Below are 20,182 nucleotides of genomic sequence, written 5' to 3'. Positions count from 1 at the left end.
CAGAAAAACCTTGTTTTTGTGGGGCATCCTGCAGCACATTTTGTTATAGTTTTTCAATAAATACCTAAATGAGACTCAGCCAATTCAACATAGTTTGTGGCAGTCACAAAAACAAAGTTTCTGGAGTATAACAGCTACTTTCAAAGTAAGTACCGCACAATTAGAATAACACTTTCAAACTAGGAACAGATTTTTTTTAAAAAATTGTTACGTAGTATACAAGAGCAAGCCATAGAAGTGACAGGAAATCCATCCACAGGAGGAGGAAATGACAATTAAAAATGTTATGTCTCTGCTGGACTCACAATCCAAAGTGACATTTTCCAAATAGTTTAACAATTTCTATATGCCTAAGAGCTCTGAAAAATTCTGTTCACTTTGCAGTGCAACAATATGTTAAATGTAGCAACAAACAGATTTTTTTTAAAAAAAATCGAATTGTTTACTCCTCTTTTTCAATATATTTAGAATGAATTTCACTATGAAATGTTTGTATTGCTGAAATCAGCTCAGGGCCAGCACATTGTCTGTTCTTTCCGCTGAAGCACAATACATAATTACAGCTATTTGATACCTCTTTAACAACCGCTGTTTTATCCTACAGGATCTTGGAATTTGTAGTTTGATGAGACACTAAGACAAAGAGCCAGCATTGTCCATAGACACCTCCATGGTCATGTGACCGGCATGACTGCATGGAGCACCATTACCTTCCCGCCGAAGCAATAACTATTGATCAACTCACATTTGCATGTTTTTGAACTGCTAGGTTGGCAGAAGCTGGGGCTAACAGCAGGAGCTCTTCCTGCTCCCTGGATTTGAACCACTGACATTTCAGTCAGCAAATTCAGCAGCTCAGTGCACCACTAGGGGCTCAAATATTAACAAGAAAAGAGCCTTAAAATGAAAGCTCTAGGAAATCCTATTTATCAACCATGCTGTTGTGACATGTCTATCTCTATCAGTGTCTGTCTACTTAGCAGGTATGTAGCCGGGGGGGGGGGGGGGCTTGAGGGGCTTCAGCGCCCCCCCCCAAAAAAATTCTCATGGTGGTTCGCGAAAAGGCCTTACTGGTGCATTATTTAAACTGTTGTGTTTATTCTATCATGATCTGATCACCATACTTAATATATCCCATATGCATGGGGGATTGATAATGAGAGGCAAGCCTCGTAACAGGTAAGATAAACCTGAAAGTAGTTCAGGAAAAACTTCAGATTGGTCAAAAATATATTGAGGGGTGACCTGACATGGAGTGTGACATTTTTTATTACAGGAAGCAACATAGCAGAAGGCAAGGAAATGATAGTTGTGACCATAAAAGGTGGCATTTTTATAGCCAACATCATGGGATAATTTAACTCAGAGACTCCTGTAGTCCAACCCAGGTTGCAAGTTTCATTTGCAGGAATATCTTCTTCCTGCTAAAATGAATTTAAAAGGTTTTGGTTGTTTGTTAAATGAGTAAGTAAGCATTTATTTAACAACAACAGGTGTACAGTAATGCTCTGTACAACAAAAAGAAGCGAAACGAAGATGTACCCAAGAATTTACAACCACTGCCACAATAAATGAGGTTAGCACTTTAAACAATACTTTCATACAGGCATCCTAATTAATTCAACCAATTTGTTCTTGCAGTGAACAAAAGTTGAAAGGTGAAAGCAAAGGTCTAAAGTAAATGCCTTTTAAAAATATTTCAGCATGGATAAGTTTTTAGACTGTTGCAGAATTTCTTTTAAGGGGTGACAGTAAGAAAGAGAAAGCTATCATAATTAACTTGGGAAGCTGCAGTATATGAAAGGTTGCTGATTATGTAACGTACACATGATGAAAGCTGAAATGGTAAGAAAAGCAGCAGGATACAGTTTGAGTCACCAAAGCCACCATTAGTTAGCAAGTCCCAATAACCTTCTGCAATATTAGAGTCAATTTAAGATGATTAGATGCTTAATTTCTTTTTATCCACTCTTTTGAAAAGGTCCATTACAAAATTAATTGGTCAGGGCTCATAAAATGATACGTAAGTGCCAATATGAGGAGGGGAGGGAGCTGCCATTTCTGACAGCCATCAGCTTCCAATGATTCTGTCAAAGCAACCACTGAGTGACTAAAAGAAATATATTTGGTTTCAATAAATGGCCACAATACCAAAATACTATTAAGCAACTGTTGTAAGTGAGATTAAAAACCCAGAACTTCAAATCATCAAAAGTTACTTACTTGACATTTAGGAGTTTATCACGTAATAGATTTCTTGTCTGATTGCACTTGGTTAGCTCCTTATCCTAGGACATCATGACCCTCCCATGGTTAAATTGCATTTCTATCTCTATTGGATCTCATCTTTTCATTGGCAGGATGAACTTTTCAATGGCTCCAATATCGCTGGTGTTCAACTATTGTTTCTGATGTGACAATTTTATTCCACTACCATACAGCTATTCCAGGAATCATGTGGTATGAATGGGCCTAGGTCTCTTCTTCTCTGTCTCTCGGCAGCGTGATGTCACTCTGTTCCCTGGGAATTATTGTATCTTTTAAAAATTGTTTTGTTATAAATGCAAACTTTTACTGCCCGGGGGAAGGGGATCAGCAGTATGCTGCAATTAGGCAAATTATTTGAAAAAATTGTAGTACAGTTCATTTGCAAAACTGTACCATTTTGCAATTATGGCATAAAAATTAAAATTAAACAGTGAGCATGTACTATGCAAGGCAAACATGAATAGAATGGCAGGGTGCAGTGAAGTAGTGCAGAAGACTGATTGGAGGAACATATCTCACCAAAGCACTACGCTAGCACTATTGGAGAAAAGGTGTGAAACTGATTGTTTCCATACTGTTATGTTTCCATAACATGGACCAGCTCTGGCATGGGCTGGTCCATGAGGTCACGAAGAGTCGGAAGCAACTGAATGAATAAACAACAACATGTTCCAATTTGCTTAAATAACATAATTACTGCAGGACAATGAGCTAGTGTGATAAAGCTGTTAGGTAAACTTACTTACTTACTTACTTAGGCGATCCCTCGTTGGACGAGTAAGATGGTCTTCCATTATGGATTTCCTTGTGGGTCCGTATGTGGCTGTGGAGCCCTATTCTTGCTCTGCATCTTCTTCCGCAGTGAGGGCATTGGTTTCCAGGTGGAAGGCGTTCCCGGTCGGGGTTGGCTTGACGCGCCTTCCTCCTGGCACGTTTCTCTCTTTCACCCTCCACTCGTGCCTCCTCGAATTCTGCAGCACTGCTGGTCACAGCTGTCCTCCAGCTGGAGCGCTCAAGGGCCAGGGCTTCCCAGTTCTCAGTGTCTATGCCAGAGTTTTTAAGGTTGGCTTTCAGCCCATCTTTAAATCTCTTTTCCTGTTCACCAACGTTCCGTTTTCCGTTCTTAAGTTCGGAGTAGAGCAACTGCTTTGGGAGACGGTGGTCAGGCATCCGGACAACGTGGCCGGCCCAGCGGAGTTGATGTTGGAGGACCATCGCTTCAATGCTGGTGGTCTTTGCTTCTTCCAGCACACTGACGTTTGTCCGCTTGTCTTCCCAGGAGATTTGCAGGATTTTCCGGAGGCAGCGCTGATGGAATCGTTCCAGGAGTTGCATATGACGTCTGTAGACTGTCCACGTCTCACAGGCATATAGCAGGGTTGGGAGGACAATGGCTTTATAGACAAGCCCCTTGGTCTCCCTACGGATGTCCCGGTCCTCAAACACTCTCTGCTTCATTCTGGAAAATGCTGCACTTGCAGAGCTCAGGCGGTGTTGTATTTCGACGTCGATGTTGACTTTGGTGGAGAGGTGGCTGCCAAGGTAGCGGAAATGGTCCACATTTTCTAATGTTACACCATTAAGCTGTATTACTGGCATTGGAGAGGGATTGGCTTGTGACTGCTGGAACAGCACCTTGGTTTTCTCAATGTTCAGTGACAGGCCGAGCTTCTCGTATGCTTCTGCGAAGGTGTTTAGAGTGGCTTGTAGATCTTCTTCTGAATGCGCACAGACGACATTGTCATCAGCATACTGGAGTTCTATAACAGATGTTGTTGTAACCTTGGTTTTGGCTTTCAGTCTGCTGAGGTTGAATAGCTTGCCATCTGTCCGATAGATTATTTCCACTCCGGTGGGAAGCTTCCCATCAACAAGGTGAAGTATCATAGCGATGAAGATGGAGAATAGAGTTGGGGCGATAACACATCCCTGTTTGACACCGGATTCCACCTTAAATGGGTCACTTTGGGAGCCACTGCTGTCCAAAACTGTTGCCATCATGTCATCATGGAGGAGCCGCAGGATGTTCACAAATTTGTTAGGGCACCCGATTTTGTGGAGGATGGTCCAGAGAGCGCTGCGATTCACTGTGTCAAATGCCTTTGCAAGGTCGATGAATGCCATGTACAGGGGTTGGTTTTGTTCCCTGCATTTTTCTTGGAGTTGTCGTGCAGTGAAGATCATGTCCGCAGTTCCTCTGGAGGGGCGGAAGCCGTTCTGGGATTCTGGGAGGGTGTCTTCTGAGAGGGGCAGAAGGCGGTTTGCAAGGATTCTTGCGAGGATTTTCCCAGCGGAGGTTAGAAGGGAGATACCTCGATAGTTTCCGCAGTCTGTTCTTTCCCCTTTTTTGAAGAGGGTGATGATGGTGGCATCCTTGAAATCTGCTGGGATTTTCTCGGTCACCCACACTTTTTCTACGAGCTGGTGGAGTTGGTGTGTTAGCTCAGGTCCTCCCTCTTTAAAGATTTCAGCAGGGATCCCATCTGGTCCACTGGCTTTGTTATTCCTCTGTTGGCTGATGGCATTGCTGACTTCTTCCAAACTAGGCAGTGCTGCAAGCTCATCCCTGGTTTGTTGTTGTGGGATTTGTGAGAGGACCTCTTCGGCCACATTGGAGCTGCGGTTCAGGAGGCTTTGGTAGTGTTCTTTCCAACGTAGTGCGATTGAGTTTTGGTCCTTCAGGAGTTTGGTTCCATCTGATGAGCGTAGAGGCTGTATGCCATGGTTTCTTGGTCCATAGATTACCTTTGTGGCTTTGAAGAATCCCTGAGCATTATGGGTATCTGCCAGGTGTTGGATTTCTTTGGCCTTCTTTGTCCACCAGATGTTCTTGAGTTCTCTTGTCCTTCTTTGGACCTCAGCTTTTGCACTAGCATAGATCTTTTTCTTAGCAGCACAGTTGATGTCTCTCTGCCATGCTTGGAAGGCTTTCCTTTTCTTGTCAATTAGCTGTTGGATCTCGATGTCATTTTCATCAAACCAGTCTTGATGTTTCTTGGTTTGGTATCCAATAGTTTCTTCGCAGGCTTGGATGATGGAGGTCTTCAGTTTGTTCCAATGTTCCTCAACATTTTCGGGGTGTTCTGTGGGTAGATGGTCCTTGAGTGCTGTTTGGAGATGGGCTCACCTGGAGGGCTCCTGAAGGGCTTGGGTGTTCATTTTGCGCCTTGTCTTCCTTCCTTGGAGTCTGCGCTTGGGGGCGATCTTGATAGCCATCGAGGATCGAATTAGCCTGTGGTCAGTCCAGCAGTCGTCAGCACCTATCATGGCTCTTGTGAGGAGCACGTCACGGCGGTCTCTGGCGCGTGTGATTACATAGTCTAAGAGGTGCCAATGCTTTGACCGGGGGTGCTTCCATGATGTCTTGAACTTGTTTTTCTGGCGGAAGAGCGTGTTGGTGATGACAAGGTTGTGCTCCGCACATTTGGTGAGAAGCAGGATGCCATTTGAGTTGCTGTTTCCAACCCCGTCTTTTCCAATGGTCCCTGGCCACAGGTCGAAGTCTCACCCGACTCTTGCATTGAAGTCCCCCAGGAGGATGATTTTGTCCTCCTTAGGTATCCCCGATAGGACGGTGTCCAGCTGACAGTAGAATTTCTCCTTGATGTCTTCGTCAGCATCTAGTGTTGGTGCATAGGCACTTATGATGGTTGCCCGTTGGTTTTTGGCAAGATCGATTCGGAGGGTTGAGAGTCGTTCGTTGATGCCAGTGGGTGCTTCGGACAGATGTTTCATCAGATCATTTCTGATGGCGAAGCCAACTCCGTGCATTCTTTGGTCTTTTTCGGGCAGTCCCTTCCAGAAGAAGGTGTAGCCTCCTTTTTCTTCCTTCAGCTGTCCCTCTCCTGCTCTCCGGGTCTCCTGAAGGGCTGCTATGTCGATGTTGAAGCGTCCCAGCTCCCTTGCAATGATGGCAGTTCTGCGTTCGGGGCGTTCACTGCCACTGTTGTCCATCAGAGTCCGTACGTTCCACGTACCGAAGTTCATTTTTCTTTTTTGGCCGCAGGATGGTGACCCCACTGGACGCGGCAGTCCAGTCAGGGATAAGTGAGGCAGACTATGTTTAGGGCACCTTTTCTAGCCCCCTCCCCGTGTGGGGTGAGCAGAGTGGGTCCTAAAAAGGGCTGCTCAGTCGCGGATACAGCTGCCGAACTACTCAACTGCCTCGGACCTTGAGGTAGAACGACTGAGTCCGTACCCACCGCCCATGTGCCAGTCTGTGACTAGGGGCTTCCAGATTTCACAGTCCTGCCCCCGTCGCCACTCGCTGATCGCCATGGGACTTTGGTTGGTTGGTTTTTATTTTCTTTGGAAGACGCCTGTGCGTGGATTTTTTTAATGTGTGGAGGTCAGTGCACAACTGATCAACACACAGACTTCACAGAGTGAGGTTCCACTGGTGATGTAGTTTAACACAATGACCGTGGCTTCTCAGTCTGTTGCAGCCTTCTTCCGCCTTCGCAGCCGTTGTAACATGTACCATGTTATCCTCCGCCTGCTCCGCCGTTGAGGTCTTTGGGTCTTCAGACTGTGCTTGGTCTGGAACTTCCCCCGCAGCCACTCCTGGGAGTGCACGACTCCAGTTGTTGTGCCTACAGGTTCATCGGAACACGCAAGCCCCCTCACCACGACAAGGTGACAGTCCATCGAGGGGGGTTAGGTAAACATGCCTAAGCACTCTCAAAATAAACATGACCAGACCTTAAGTAGTGGTTATGTGTTCTTTTTACTATAGTGCCAGTGGCTTTAGGAAGACTATTCTGCTACGTTAGTTATGGTCATATAAGGACGGGAATTTAGATGGCAGATGGGTGCAAACTACTGCTCCATGAAAGATGACTATTGAATCCCGGGAGCCCATGTTCCATATTAAAGAAGCAAGGAAAAACGTTTAATTAGTTGTAGCTAAAAGGATACAAGAAAATCCCATCTCTGTTTGGCATGCATGATAGAAACAAAGCAGTCCCCCACCCCCTCTGCCTGCTAGCTTTTTATTTACTCTCTTTGCTGAGAAAATCTAGTTGATAGTGGTGTGTTTACATTAGAATATTTTGATGGTAGAGATTTATGTGGTCTTGTTACATAAACCCACTCCAAAATGAAAACGTGCTCATGCGTTCCTGTAGTTGTTCCAGGAGTATAGCTATACTGATCAAGAAGACATGAGAAAAGGGACAAGAGACTTTTGTTTTATTTGTATTGATTTTTCTCATTTGACCCCAAGGTGTCTGAAACTCAAGGGCATACTAAACATGATGTTAAATGTGTCACTTGGAAGCCTCTAGTAAATGTAGGGGAAATAGCTTGTTGTAATTAACAGCAGCACAAGACAGGCTGAATTCCATTGGGATCTCCGCATGTAAGAAGGAAGGTATAACCCTTCTTACTCCAACCATAATCCAAAGGAAAAATCACCACTCCAGAGAGAAGGACATGTGGCATAATAAGTGGGACACTGAGGACTAATAACAAGAAGGAGTGACAATTACTATTTTAATTGGAGTGGGCCATTGCTTCATGAATAATAATACAAAAGAATAAACTTTATTAATATCCTGGCACCATCTTCTAAAAGGGACTCGGGGTGACTGACAAGGTACTCAGAGGTTCAGCACAACATAGCCGGTACATGAGAATAAAATAATATCACATAAAATTATATTAAAAAAAACAACCACTATCAACACATAAAAATAAGATAACACAATTTTAAAAACGCAGACCATCTGTAATTAAAACTAGCTGCCATCAATTCACAACTAAAGTACCAGAGTGTCAACCTCATGTAGGCCCATTTCAGCCTACTCAAGATCAAAAGCCTGCTTTAAAATTCATGTTTTTAGGCTAACTTGAAAGGATTCAAGGGTGGGGGCTAATCTAATCTCTTTTTGGAGGGTATTCCAGAGCCAGAGAACCACCACAGAGAAGGTCCTCTCTCTCATCCCCACCAATTGCCCTCAAGACAGTGGTGGGAGCAAAAGAAGGGCCTCCCCTGCTGATCTCAAAGCCCGTGCCAATTCATAGAAAGAGATGCAGTCTCAAAGATAAGTTGGACCTGGAGCATATAATTACCTGCACTTTGAATTGAGCCTGAAAACTTGTCACAAATCAATGGAGCTATTTTAGTAGGGGGATACTATGTTCCCTATAGCTAGCCTCAGTTAGTAATCTGGCAACCAACCTTTGCATTAACGGTAGTTTCTGAACCATCTTCAAAGGCAGCCCCACATAGAGTGCATTACAGTAGTCCATTCTGGATATAACTAAGGCATAGACCACTGCGGCCAAATCAGGCTTTTCGAGGTATGGGCGCAGCTGGCGCACAAGTTTTAACTGTGTGAAGGTCCTGTCAATCACTGCCTCCACCTGAGCTTCAGGTGTTAACTATGAGTCCAGAAGGACACCTAAATTGCAGACCTGTGTCCTCATTGAGCACAGGTTGCCACCCTATACCCTGATTGGCTTCACGACTGACCAGGAAGACCTCAGTCTTGTCTGGATTGAGTCTCAGCTTGTTGGCCCTCATCCAGTCCATCACAGCTACCAGGCACCAATCCAGAATCCAGAGAGCTTCCTTGGATTACGGTGGAAAAGAGTAGTAGAGTTGTGTGCCATCTGCAAAGAGATGGCAGAGTATATGCCTTTTGTGCAGACTGTTTGAGCTGTAGTCCCTGGTAGCTCGGGGGGGGGGGGGGATTTTTCTTTTTATTAGGATCAAACAAGTAGAGTATAACATAGTCACATTTCCTCCTGAGAGAGTTAATACAGTATGTATATTTTTACAATTTCTCAAAAAAGAGAGCAGAGGATTTTATAAGTAATTGCCCTCATCCCCTATTTCCTTTTCCATTGTCCCCCCCCCCCCCCCCAAAATCATCCTCTCCCTCCAGAAACAGTCATGCATTATCTCTAGTTCATAGAATATCAGGTTGATAAGTATGAAAAATGCCTCACGGAGTTCCCATGCCAGCAAAGAGTATATTATCCTCATCAATGGCTCACATCAGAGTCATTGAGATATCAGATCAATGGGAATCAGCACTGCCAGTAGGGATTATAGGTCCTAGGGGACGTGGCGAGAAATCTGAGGCCAGTGTGGTTTAGGAGATTGAGCACTGAACTGTGACTGTGGAGACTAGGGTTCAGATTCCCACTCAACCATGAGACCCACCTTGAGCAAGATACACTGTCTGAACATCAGAGGAGAGCAATGGCAATCTTCTTCTGAACAAACCTTGCCAAGAAAACTCTGTGATAAGGTCACCATAGGGTGAAAATGACTTGAAGGCACATAACAACAAAATTAAGCTTCAGATACAAGGTGTACAGAAAACCACACTTTATACACAGAATATTTATTTACTTAATACCCCACCTTTCTCTAGGTAGAAAATTATTAATATTAATATATATGCATTCATAATTTTATGTCTGGCTATAAACTCAAATCACAAAGTGAGAAGTCTAAGGAGCAAAAACAGTGGAAGCTAAAAACAACAGGGGGTGGGAGGGAGAAAAACCAATCAATTCTTTGTTTCTTTTTTTTCAAAACAGGTAAGTTCTTTCTTGTTAGTCTTTCAAAACAGACAAGGGTACTGGAGAAAAAGAGATGGGCTCCCTGTTAGAAATGTGTCTCAAGCCTATAGAAATAGTACTTCTGTCTTTGAGGATTCTGACATATTGAAAACACACATCAGAGATGATAATCTGCTTCATTCTCTGCTCACATTTGCTAATGAAACAAAAGATTATAAGCAGGTTGTAGATCCAAGTTATTTCTCTTTTCACTCCCATCCCTTCCCATGTCCTTCTGTCATCCTCTATGGCTATCTACAAATCATACCTTGTTCAGATGTTTCCATTGGATCAATACACCAGATCTTATCGTAGTCCAAGAAACCTTTTTGAGGATGGTGAATAACCCTAATTTCCATGGAGAGGAGATTTTTTTCAAGTGAAATGTCACATACATTCAATAATAACCCCTTATTTTTTAAAGGGGGAGAGACAGAGGCTGCATCTACACCAGTAGTCTGTGAAGTAGTCTGCTCCAAAGCTATCCTAGATACAGTGTGGAGGGCCCACACATACTGACATGGATGCTTCCCAAAGCCCTTTTGGAATTCACACAGTTGACCAAGCTAACAGTGCATTGGCATTGGTCATCACCCACAGGACCAGAGACCTTGTGGTGACTTTACTTGTGGTGAGGTCACAACAGGGCACCCACCAGAAATGTTGTTGCCAGCAAGGTTCTTCTGGGGAGCTCTTCTGACTGGCAAAACAGCCACAAGTCTTTTTGACTTGTGTACACTGGATTGCCCCAGATCCAGCCCAATTCATACCTTAAACATGCAAACACTCTGGAGTTTCTGGGAAGCTCTGGGGTAACCTGTGGTTTTTCTTCTCCAAATTAATATCTAGAAGCAACACTTCTGCTGCAGAACCAAACATATATCATATGGACTGGCTGCTGCGGATTCAAGCTAAATACATTTTATTTGGCCCATGTAGGCAACAAGATGAGTGAGAGAGACCTGTGGAAAGAAAGACTGCATTATTTTTGCTAGAAGAACCTGATTAGTTTGTTTCTCCTTTCGACATGCTGAAATCTTTTCAACTATTTGAACATTTATTTAGATGTCAACATTCAAAGAAACCAGGATTTGAAAAATGACTGGGTTTTGTCAATTGAAGATAAGACCTCCAAGAAATTCAGTGCTTCTTTTTTATTATAGGAACATAAGAGGATTATTGTGCTTGTGAAGAGACTATGATAAGATAATGAAGTCAGAAAAGAAAGAACTGCTATTTTAAGCAAGTGATGTTTCTGATTAAGAGTAACTGATATATAAGCCCATATAGATAAATTGTTATTGTCCTCCCAACCCTGCTCCATGCCTGTGAGACGTGGACTGTCTACAGACGTCACATGCAACTCCTGGAACGATTCCATCAGCGCTGCCTCTGGAAAATCCTGCAAATCTCTTGGGAAGACAAGCGGACAAACGTCAGCGTGCTGGAAGAAGCAAAGACCACCAGCATTGAAGCGATGGTCCTCCGCCACCAACTCCGCTGGACCGGCCATGTTGTCCGGATGCCCGACCACCGTCTCCCAAAACAGCTGCTCTACTCCGAACTCAAGAATGGAAAACGGAATGTTGGAGGGCAAGAAAAGAGATTTAAAGATGGGCTCAAAGCCAACCTTAAAAACTCTGGCATAGACACTGAGAACTGGGAAGCCCTGGCCCTTGACCGCTCCAGCTGGAGGTCAGCTGTGACCAGCAGTGCTGCAGAATTTGAGGAGGCACGAGTGGAGGGTGAAAAAGAGAAATGTGCCAAGAGGAAGGCGCGTCAAGCCAACCCCGGCCGAGACCGCCTTCCACCTGGAAACCAATGCCCTCACTGCGGAAGAAGATGCAGAGCAAGAATAGGGCTCCACAGCCACATACAGACCCACAAGAATATTGGAAGACAATCATCCTCGGAAAGCGAGGGATCGCCTCAGTAAGTAAGTAAGTAAGTAAGTATTTTTATTATTATTGTTATTACTACAAAGGCTGGATGGCCATCTTTTGGGGGTGCTTTGATTATGCTTTTCCTGCATGGCAGAAGGGGGTTGGACTAGATGGCCCCTGAGGTCTTCCACTGAAATACAGTTAAGTTTATGTTGGTCAAAAACTTTGCCCATGTCTGATATATATGCATATAATATAATATACTAAACTTTGTATGGCTCCACAATAAACTTCTGCTTCAGAAAGGGCTTTGTGGTGGAAAAGTTTGAGAACCTCTGGTCTAGAAGATAACTTTATGATCCCTTTGGTTAAACCACACAACACTGGGCATGAGTGTCCTGGAAAACACAGTTTTTGTTGTCTTTCCAGCAATTATCACACACTATGCTTGACCTGGAAAACAGTGCACAATTTCAAATCTACTGCTTTTCAATTTAGTTTACAGAAAGTCCTACATTCTATTCATTGTTATTGCTTTTTTGGTTAGTTGTACAGTGATGGTTTTACAATAACTCCTTTTCCTCTTTTACTTGACTTCAAACTGTGATTCATCTCTTCAGTGTGTAAGCAAATAAGAGCCTGCCATGAAGTTAAAATGGCTATTTTCCCAGGATAATTGATGTAGTAAATAACCCCTACATAATCAGATTTTAAGGATGCTGAATGCGCTTAATGAGACACAAATGACAACCCAATTCAGGAAGGTTTTTCCTCAAATAGTGTGTCCTTCAATATAAAATGTAACCTACTGAATTGATTTCCTGAAGCAGACCCACAGCCAAGCTGTCCTATTGCCATTATTCACATAACCATGCTTAATGGAAGTGACTGTTTTTGAAAATAAAATTTTATAGTTAATAACCCTCTCTTATGTAAAAATGTATTTTATAATCAAGGGGAGGGACACTGCTCATTGACAGAACAAAATGCCCCAGGCTTAGTTTTTGCATCTCCTACCAAACTGAGAGAGCTTCTGGTTCAATATTTGGAAGACCTACTGCTAAGTCATTTCAAAATAGATAGCATAAAATAGATTTCTCTAATTATGTATCAAGAGGTCACTCCACTCATTATTCACATTTCTTCTCTGTTTCTTTGTAAACGTGTAGGGATGTAGATGAACAAAATCATGAGAATTTGAATACCTTATGAGAAACACAAAAGCTCATGTTAAAATAAACCAGTGGTTCCCAACCAGTGGTCCACAAGAACTAAAATATGGTCCGCAACCTCACCATTACTGCACCATTGCAACAATAGTGACTGGTCTTGCAAAACCCTTTTATAGTGCCGAAGATTATTAAATATGGTTTTTTGTGAGTGAGCAGATGGTGACTACTGGATGGCATACATTCTGTATCAGAAACTAGAGCTGATGTGGTCACTCCAATGCAATTTTCTGAATCAGCACCCCAAATAACCAAACCAAATCTAAAGTTGACCAAAAACTGATTTTTAACCCTTTTGGTACTAAAGTTGGAGAGTGGTCCTTGGTCAAAGTGGTCCCTGGTCAGTGGTGTCTCTGGTCAAAGTGGTTCCTGCTCAAATGGTCCCTGGTCAAGTGGTCCCTGGTCAATAAACAATTGGGAACCACTGAAATTAACCAATTAAATAAAGTTCTACTCAATTCCCCTTTCCCCTCCCTATTTCCTTTTATGCTTTTAATAATATATCACATTCATATTTGAACATTTTTTAAAACCATGTTGGGAACCATCTGCCCTGGATCTTATTTCTGGAAGAGACACAGGAGGCAAATCAAAATATATAAGTAAACAAAGAGTCACGAGAACACTCTGATAAGCTTCTGAGGAACTCTCATGTTCTTTGTGAAGATAACTACAACATATTATTCTGGTTATAGTTAGCCTGGTTGCAAATTTTCGTGGAATCTCAATTGCATAAGAGGTAGCTTCTTGGGCTCCTTCTATACCACCATATAATCCAGTATCTGATCCTGGATTATCTGCTTTGAACTGGATTATATGGCAGTGAAGATACAATTAATCCAGTTCAAAGAAAATAACTCAGACCTCCTCTACTCTGCCATATAAAAATCTAGATTATGTGCTTTGAACTGAATTATATAGTAGTGTAAACTCATATCCTGTAACCCAGTTCAAAGCAGATAACCTTGATTATCTGCTTTGATAATCAGAATTATATGACAGTGTAGATCCAGTCCTAGGATTAGGTACTGGATTATATGACAGTGTAGAACCAACCATAGTTATTCAAACGCATGGTTTTGTGATACAGTGATCACTCACTGTTCTCCACAGTCGGTAGCAAAATCTCTATTTGCTCAGGAGTATCATGTGTGCTTTCAATCTGCTACTTGCACACAGAGCCATGTAGCTTTTTCTGTGGCAGAGAATAATTTTATTCTTTACTAGCTGCCATTTCTTATCACTTCATTTTGGAGTTAACCTGAATTTACCCTAGAATATATGCATGTTATTTATTTATTATGTCTATTTCTCTTCCACTTTTTTCCTGAGGGCTCAAAGTAGCAATTTAGCAGTATAAATGAGTCTATGTCCCCTGGGCATCTGACAAGAAATGCACCCTATAAATGGATCCACAAGGAAAGGAAGGCAAATCACGTGAGCTGACTTGTGGTGATAAGGTTAAAGCATCTTGACACAGATGAAGCTGTTGGTGTTTGGGAAAGATAACAGTGAGAACGTGGTCCTTCATCCTCAGAACCACTTGGATGGATGTGAAATACTGATAAGGTTTCAGATTAATTCACTAAGAGGAATGTGACTAATAAATGTGGCCTCACTGAATATTTTAAATGCAGAACAAAGCTACTACGTTTGAAATAAACAGAGTGTCTTAGATGTTTTCACTGTAGGATCGAGCTTCCTTTGCACTTCTCCCTTCACACAAAAACTGACTTAAGTAGGTTAATAGCAAAAGAGAAACTGAGTGGCATATTGAATAAAACATTGAATCAGTACCTTTTGAATGTCAACCTGGATTCTAGGTAAAAACATTGCAGATTACTAACTCTCTGGAGACCACCTGTTGCAACGCTTATTCTAGAAAGAGAAACATCCCTGTAATTGCTGCCAGCACATTTGTAAAGAAGCCGCATTAAAGGCTGTTTAGGGATTCCTGCCCCACACCTTAGAACAGGTATGGGCAAACCCAGGCCCAGGGGCCAGATATGGCCCCTCAGGCTCTTTTCTCAAGCCATCCTCTCTCTCACCATCCTATCCTTCCTTCCCTCTTTCCTTCCCTCCCTCTTTCTCCTTCCCTTCCACCCTTTCATTCTTCCTTCCTGTCTCCTTTTCCTTCTTCCTCCCCTCCCTCTGTCCCTTCCTTACCTCCTTCTTTCCCTTCCATCCTTTCTTCCCTTCCACCATTTCGTCCTTCCTTCCTTTTCTCCCTCTTTCTCCTTCCTTCCTTCCCTTTTTTCTTTCCTTCCTTCTCTCTTTCCTACCTGCCACCTTTTCGTCCTTCCTTCCTTCCTTCTCTCTTTCCTTCCTCCTTCCCTTCCTCCCTTCCCCTCCCTTTCTCCTTCCATCCTTCCCTTCCACCCTTTTGTCCTTCATTCCTTCCCTCCTTCCTCCCTCTCTCCCTCTTTCTCCTTACATCCTTCCCTTCCAGCCTTTCCTCCTTCCCTCTTTTTTGTCCTTCCTTCCTTCTCTTTCCTTCCCTCTTTCCTCCCTCCTTCCCTCTCTCCCTCTTTCTCCTCCCATCCTTCATTTCCTCCTTTTGGTCCTTCCTTCCTTCTCTCTTTCCTTTGTCCTTCCCTTATTTCTTATCATCACCGGGAAGCCTAGCAGGGAGAGTAGCGTGCAGCCCCCAAGTTAGAAAGTTTGCCCATGCCTGCCTTAGAAGCACTAGAATTCTTCCACTGATGTGACATTTTGGCAAAGCTTGGCAGTAATTAGTCTTAACTACTTATTTTCCCCTTCCCATAATAAAGACAAACACATCACAATGATCAGCCTTTTTTTTTTTTTTTTGCAGCGTATCTGCATGGTTTAAAAATTACTTTTGTAGGATGTGGTCTTGCTAAATGGCCAAAAATCATATGATGCTGGCTGGTGGTGTACCTTGAGCTTTGCATTCTGCTGTGGCAATGAAGACTACCACAATGGGATTCGACCAGAGTGTTCTCAACCACAGGCTAGCAGCTGTTTGTGCTCTGGGAGAGGCATCTACCAGTATTCCTTTGAAACTCGATGCCCCAATCTTTGAAGCAGTAAAAGTTTCATTCATGGTTTGTTTGTGGTTGCAGAGATATTCTGATTTCAAATCAGGTCCATCTTTTTCAAACAACCTGTAAATGTATGGTAGATCAGCTGGACAAAATGGAAAAGCATAGAAGCATATAGCCAGGTTCAATCAGTGGGTTGCTGTGAGTTTTCTGGGCTGTTTGACCATGTTCCAGAAGCATTCTCTCCTGACATTTCACCCACATCTATGAGCAGGCATCCTCGGAGGTTGTGAGGTCTGTTGCAAACTGAGCAAGTGAGGTTTATATATCTGTGGAATGTCCAGGGTGGGAGAAAGAACTCTTATCTGCTTGAGGCAAGCGTGAATGTTGCAATTGGCCATCTTGATTAGTATTTAATGGCCTTGTAACTTCAAAGCCTGGCTGATTGCTTCCTGGGGATCCTTGTTGGGAGGTGTTAGCTGGCCCTGATTTATTCTTCTCTGGAATTTCCCTGATTTTGGAGTGTTCCTCTTTATTTACTGTCCTGATTTTAGAGGGTTTTTTTTTAATACTGGTAGCCAGATTTTGTTCATTTTTATGTTCAATCAGTTTAAGTGGTCATACAAATGTGTATTTAAAGCATGACTTTATATAAGATCGTGTGTTCATCACCTTAGTCACATGTGTAGGTCTGTCTAGAGATTTTGTTTCCTGGACAGTTGCACAAGTGAAGCAGAGTCAATCTGGTGTCCTGGACAACTGATTGGGTCTGTTTGACAGTATAATAAGGTTTCTCTGACCTGCCAGGAAATCCCCACTGCCCATATCCACATAAGCTACACTCCAAAAGAGCAAAAATGTCATTGCAACTGGCTGACCTTGGGCAAAACATACTCATTGTATGACCATTATCAAAATGAGTTGGAGAAATCCATTTGTAGCTGCCTTCTGAATATAATGAAACAAAATTGTACAAACTGGAAAAATTCCAAGCAAATGTTTAAAATGCTGTATGTTTGGTATATTTAGCCCTCACATGCTATTGAATAATCCCAGTTTGTTTTCATTGTAATTCCAGTCTGTTAATTCTGATGTTTCAGGATATTTCACCAACATGTGCAGGCTGTATCCTGGGATGTATGCCATAAGTTTCCATTGTCTTCCTATCCAAAAGAAACAAAGTGCTTCAGTGTGGCCACTGGAGTTCTCATTCCTGGTGAAAATAATAAATGTACTCATAACATCTGCATAATGTTCTGCAATCAAATGTCTATGTACTACATTTTCCTTATAAACAGATCATCCTTCATCATTTGATGCGCAGACATTCCCTCTCTTCTCTTCTCTCTGTCATCTCTTTTTCGCTCACATTCTCATTCTCTTTTTTATTTGGGTGCCAGGGGAAATTTTTTCACTAAAATATTCAGCCATACGCAGCTGAATTATAAATGTTAAGGCATTCTGGAGTAGAAGCTCTTCTGCTAAGAGAACCATAATGTATTAATAAGTCTGCCCAAGAACAGAAGATACTTACCCTGCATGAGCAGTTTCTATTGGTAATGTAAAAGCAGTTTTACATTGATGAGACACCTGCAAAATAATCAACAGATGTTAAATAAACATGAACAATTATAATTCTGAGTCAAGCATTTGTTCATTCTAAATGCCTCTAGCTTTTCTAAAGTGGAGTGAGGAAGCAATAGCAAAAGATACGCCAAAGGGGCTGATAGAGCACCTGCAGTGCCTTAAGATTCACTCTTTGAACAGGCAGTAGTTTTGCCTGATTGCCATTGCTTCTGTGCCTTATCCCGAGTCTTTAGATTGCTGTTTTGTTGACAGCAGACTCCATCCATCTTGGTCTTGAAGAATTAATTTGTTTCCTTTAGGCTTGCCCTCTTGGGACAAATAGAAGAAAATGCCTTGTAGTGTACTTGTATGCTTTACCATGATACATTATCACTCCTTGTCCTTTCAGAAAGACATCGGAATGTAATTCATATCTACTCCTTTTATGAGCAAACTGTTGGAAAAAGAAAATTAAATGGGAAAATTGCTATGTTAAGGCTACAAAGCCTTTGGATTTCTTTTGAGGCAGGAGACTTTGCCCCTCTCTAACTTATCTTAGCGATGCCCACCAGGCACCAAGATGGTGTCGCACAATGGTTTGGCACCTGGAAAGATGATATCCAGTACACTGAGTAGTCAGGGGAGTGGTAAGAAGAGGAATCCACCTCTCCTCTCCCAATGTCAGTGCACTGGATATTGTCATTCCATGTTTCAAGAAGTGCTACCTTTTTTCATTTTGCTATCTGATGGGCACCACTAAGATATGTTTGAAGGGAGCAAGATAGATACCATCCCTTTGCACTTAGCCCACGGAAAGCTGGATGGCATAGAATCATAGGATGCAGCACAATTCATTACACAGTCCCATAGTTGCTGGATAATCTGGAGTTTTGGCAAAGCTCTGGATTTTCCAGTGACTTCAGGTAATGCAGGTCAAGGCATTATTAAGAGGCATTGGTCCATGTTAACCCAGATCAACTCCATGCCTCATATACTGACCATGGATCTGATCTTGCACCCCTGCTCAGAAAATGGAACATCAAGTTGTACCCTTGGTTTTGCTCCCTAAATTATGATAGTTTGTATTTTTTGCTGATTTTCCTCCTCCACATAAATTCTTAGTTTAGACTGTGTAGAGACAGATGCTGCCAGTGTACAGGTGTGTGCATATGACTTGTTCTTGAAGAGTTCAGCATATTAAGTTACATTTACAGATCACTTTTCCTCCATCAATGAATCATTTCTGATTGCTTTCTAAAGACGCTTTTGCCTTGAACACAATGGTCTGCCATTACCTGGGGATTTGGGAAGCAGCATTTCAGAAAGTTAATCAACAGGTGGACGTGGGGAAAGAGAGAGACAGGAAAACATAGTAAAGACTGCAATCCTGGACGAGCTTATCTAGGATTAAGCCTCATTAAACATATTGGCTGAGGTCTAATTTCAGAGCCATTGAATAAATGGGATTTACACACATGTTCATTTTGCATTTTTAGATTCACCAGTTAAATCAGGCTGAATCAACACAAGGAGATAATCCAGTTTTACCCATCTCAGTCTTGGCCTACCATGTAATCCGATCTTTTAAATGTCTGAACTTTTTTTTCTGGTGTGTCTTGCAGACAGAATTGGGATGGGAGAAAATTGGGGCAGAGTGGGGACTGCAAGTATCAGGAGACCCATCTGCACTACATGGAAGCCAAGAAAGACAGCACCATTATGATGATGTTGATGTTGTTGTTGTTATTTTCCACTCTGAAATTGGAAACTTTGCTTGTCTTTAGATCTCGTTTTGAGTAGTATGGTAGTAACATGATACATATGAAGCAATCACTATACAATTTTCCTAGAAATAGGCCCTATTGAACCCAGTGGGACTTGCCTATGAGTAGACATGTCCCGGGAAGTACCCAATGTCTTCAGTCCTATGCCTACTTACCTGGGCACTATGGAATGTGCTAGAACTTGCTTATGAATACTTTTCTGGGAGTAAACATTATTGAACTCAGTGGGATTTACTTATGAGCAGATCTGTAGCCCGGGGGGGGGGGGTGTTGAGGTGTTCAAACCACTACCGAATTTTTCTCAAGTTTTTTAAAAAACCTGGTTTACTCAAGAATTTTAACTGGTTACTCAAATCCCCATACTAAGTCTATGAGAAGTAAAAATTAAGAGTCCCTCCAGAACTGCAAGCACTATCTCAACCAAATCTTGACAGTTTATTCACACTGCTATTGCCTACCTTGACGATTTATTCACACTGCTATTGCCACCAATTTACATTGCAATAGTAGCACTAGCCGATATAGTGAAAGCAACCAAGCTGGCCTACCTGCAACTGGAAGACAAAACCTAAGGTGCAGGGGGAAATTTGAAGGCCCTCATGAAGGAGAGCAGACTTGGTGGGGCAGTTGACAGGGGCAGATCTGCAGGCTTTTTCAGTTTGCTTTGCACCCCAACAGTCCCCTTTGCTTCAGCTTGTGGTAGGAGACAGGTTCCTAAAGGGGAATTAGGACTTTTCCCTCCTTGCTCTCTCCCCTTTTCCATAGGATGATATCATGTAACTATGTGTTGTAAAAGGCTTTCATGGCCTGAATGGTTGGGTTGCTGTGAGTTATTCAGGCTGTATGGCCATAAGGCCCAAAAAACTCACAGC

At 42.5% G+C, this 20,182-nt stretch overlaps 1 protein-coding gene across 2 annotated transcripts in view; it reads left to right on the top strand.

Moving 5' to 3' along the window:
• The window catches only part of TRPM3 (transient receptor potential cation channel subfamily M member 3), a 429,447-nt gene that overhangs the window by 325,660 nt on the left and 83,605 nt on the right, over positions 1-20,182 (top strand). The gene's annotated exons all lie outside the window — the stretch shown is intronic.

This window comes from Anolis sagrei, chromosome 2 (assembly GCF_037176765.1).
Source record: "Anolis sagrei isolate rAnoSag1 chromosome 2, rAnoSag1.mat, whole genome shotgun sequence".
In the NCBI taxonomy this organism is placed as follows: domain Eukaryota; kingdom Metazoa; phylum Chordata; class Lepidosauria; order Squamata; family Dactyloidae; genus Anolis; species Anolis sagrei.
This window is presented reverse-complemented; position numbering and strand designations above follow the sequence as displayed.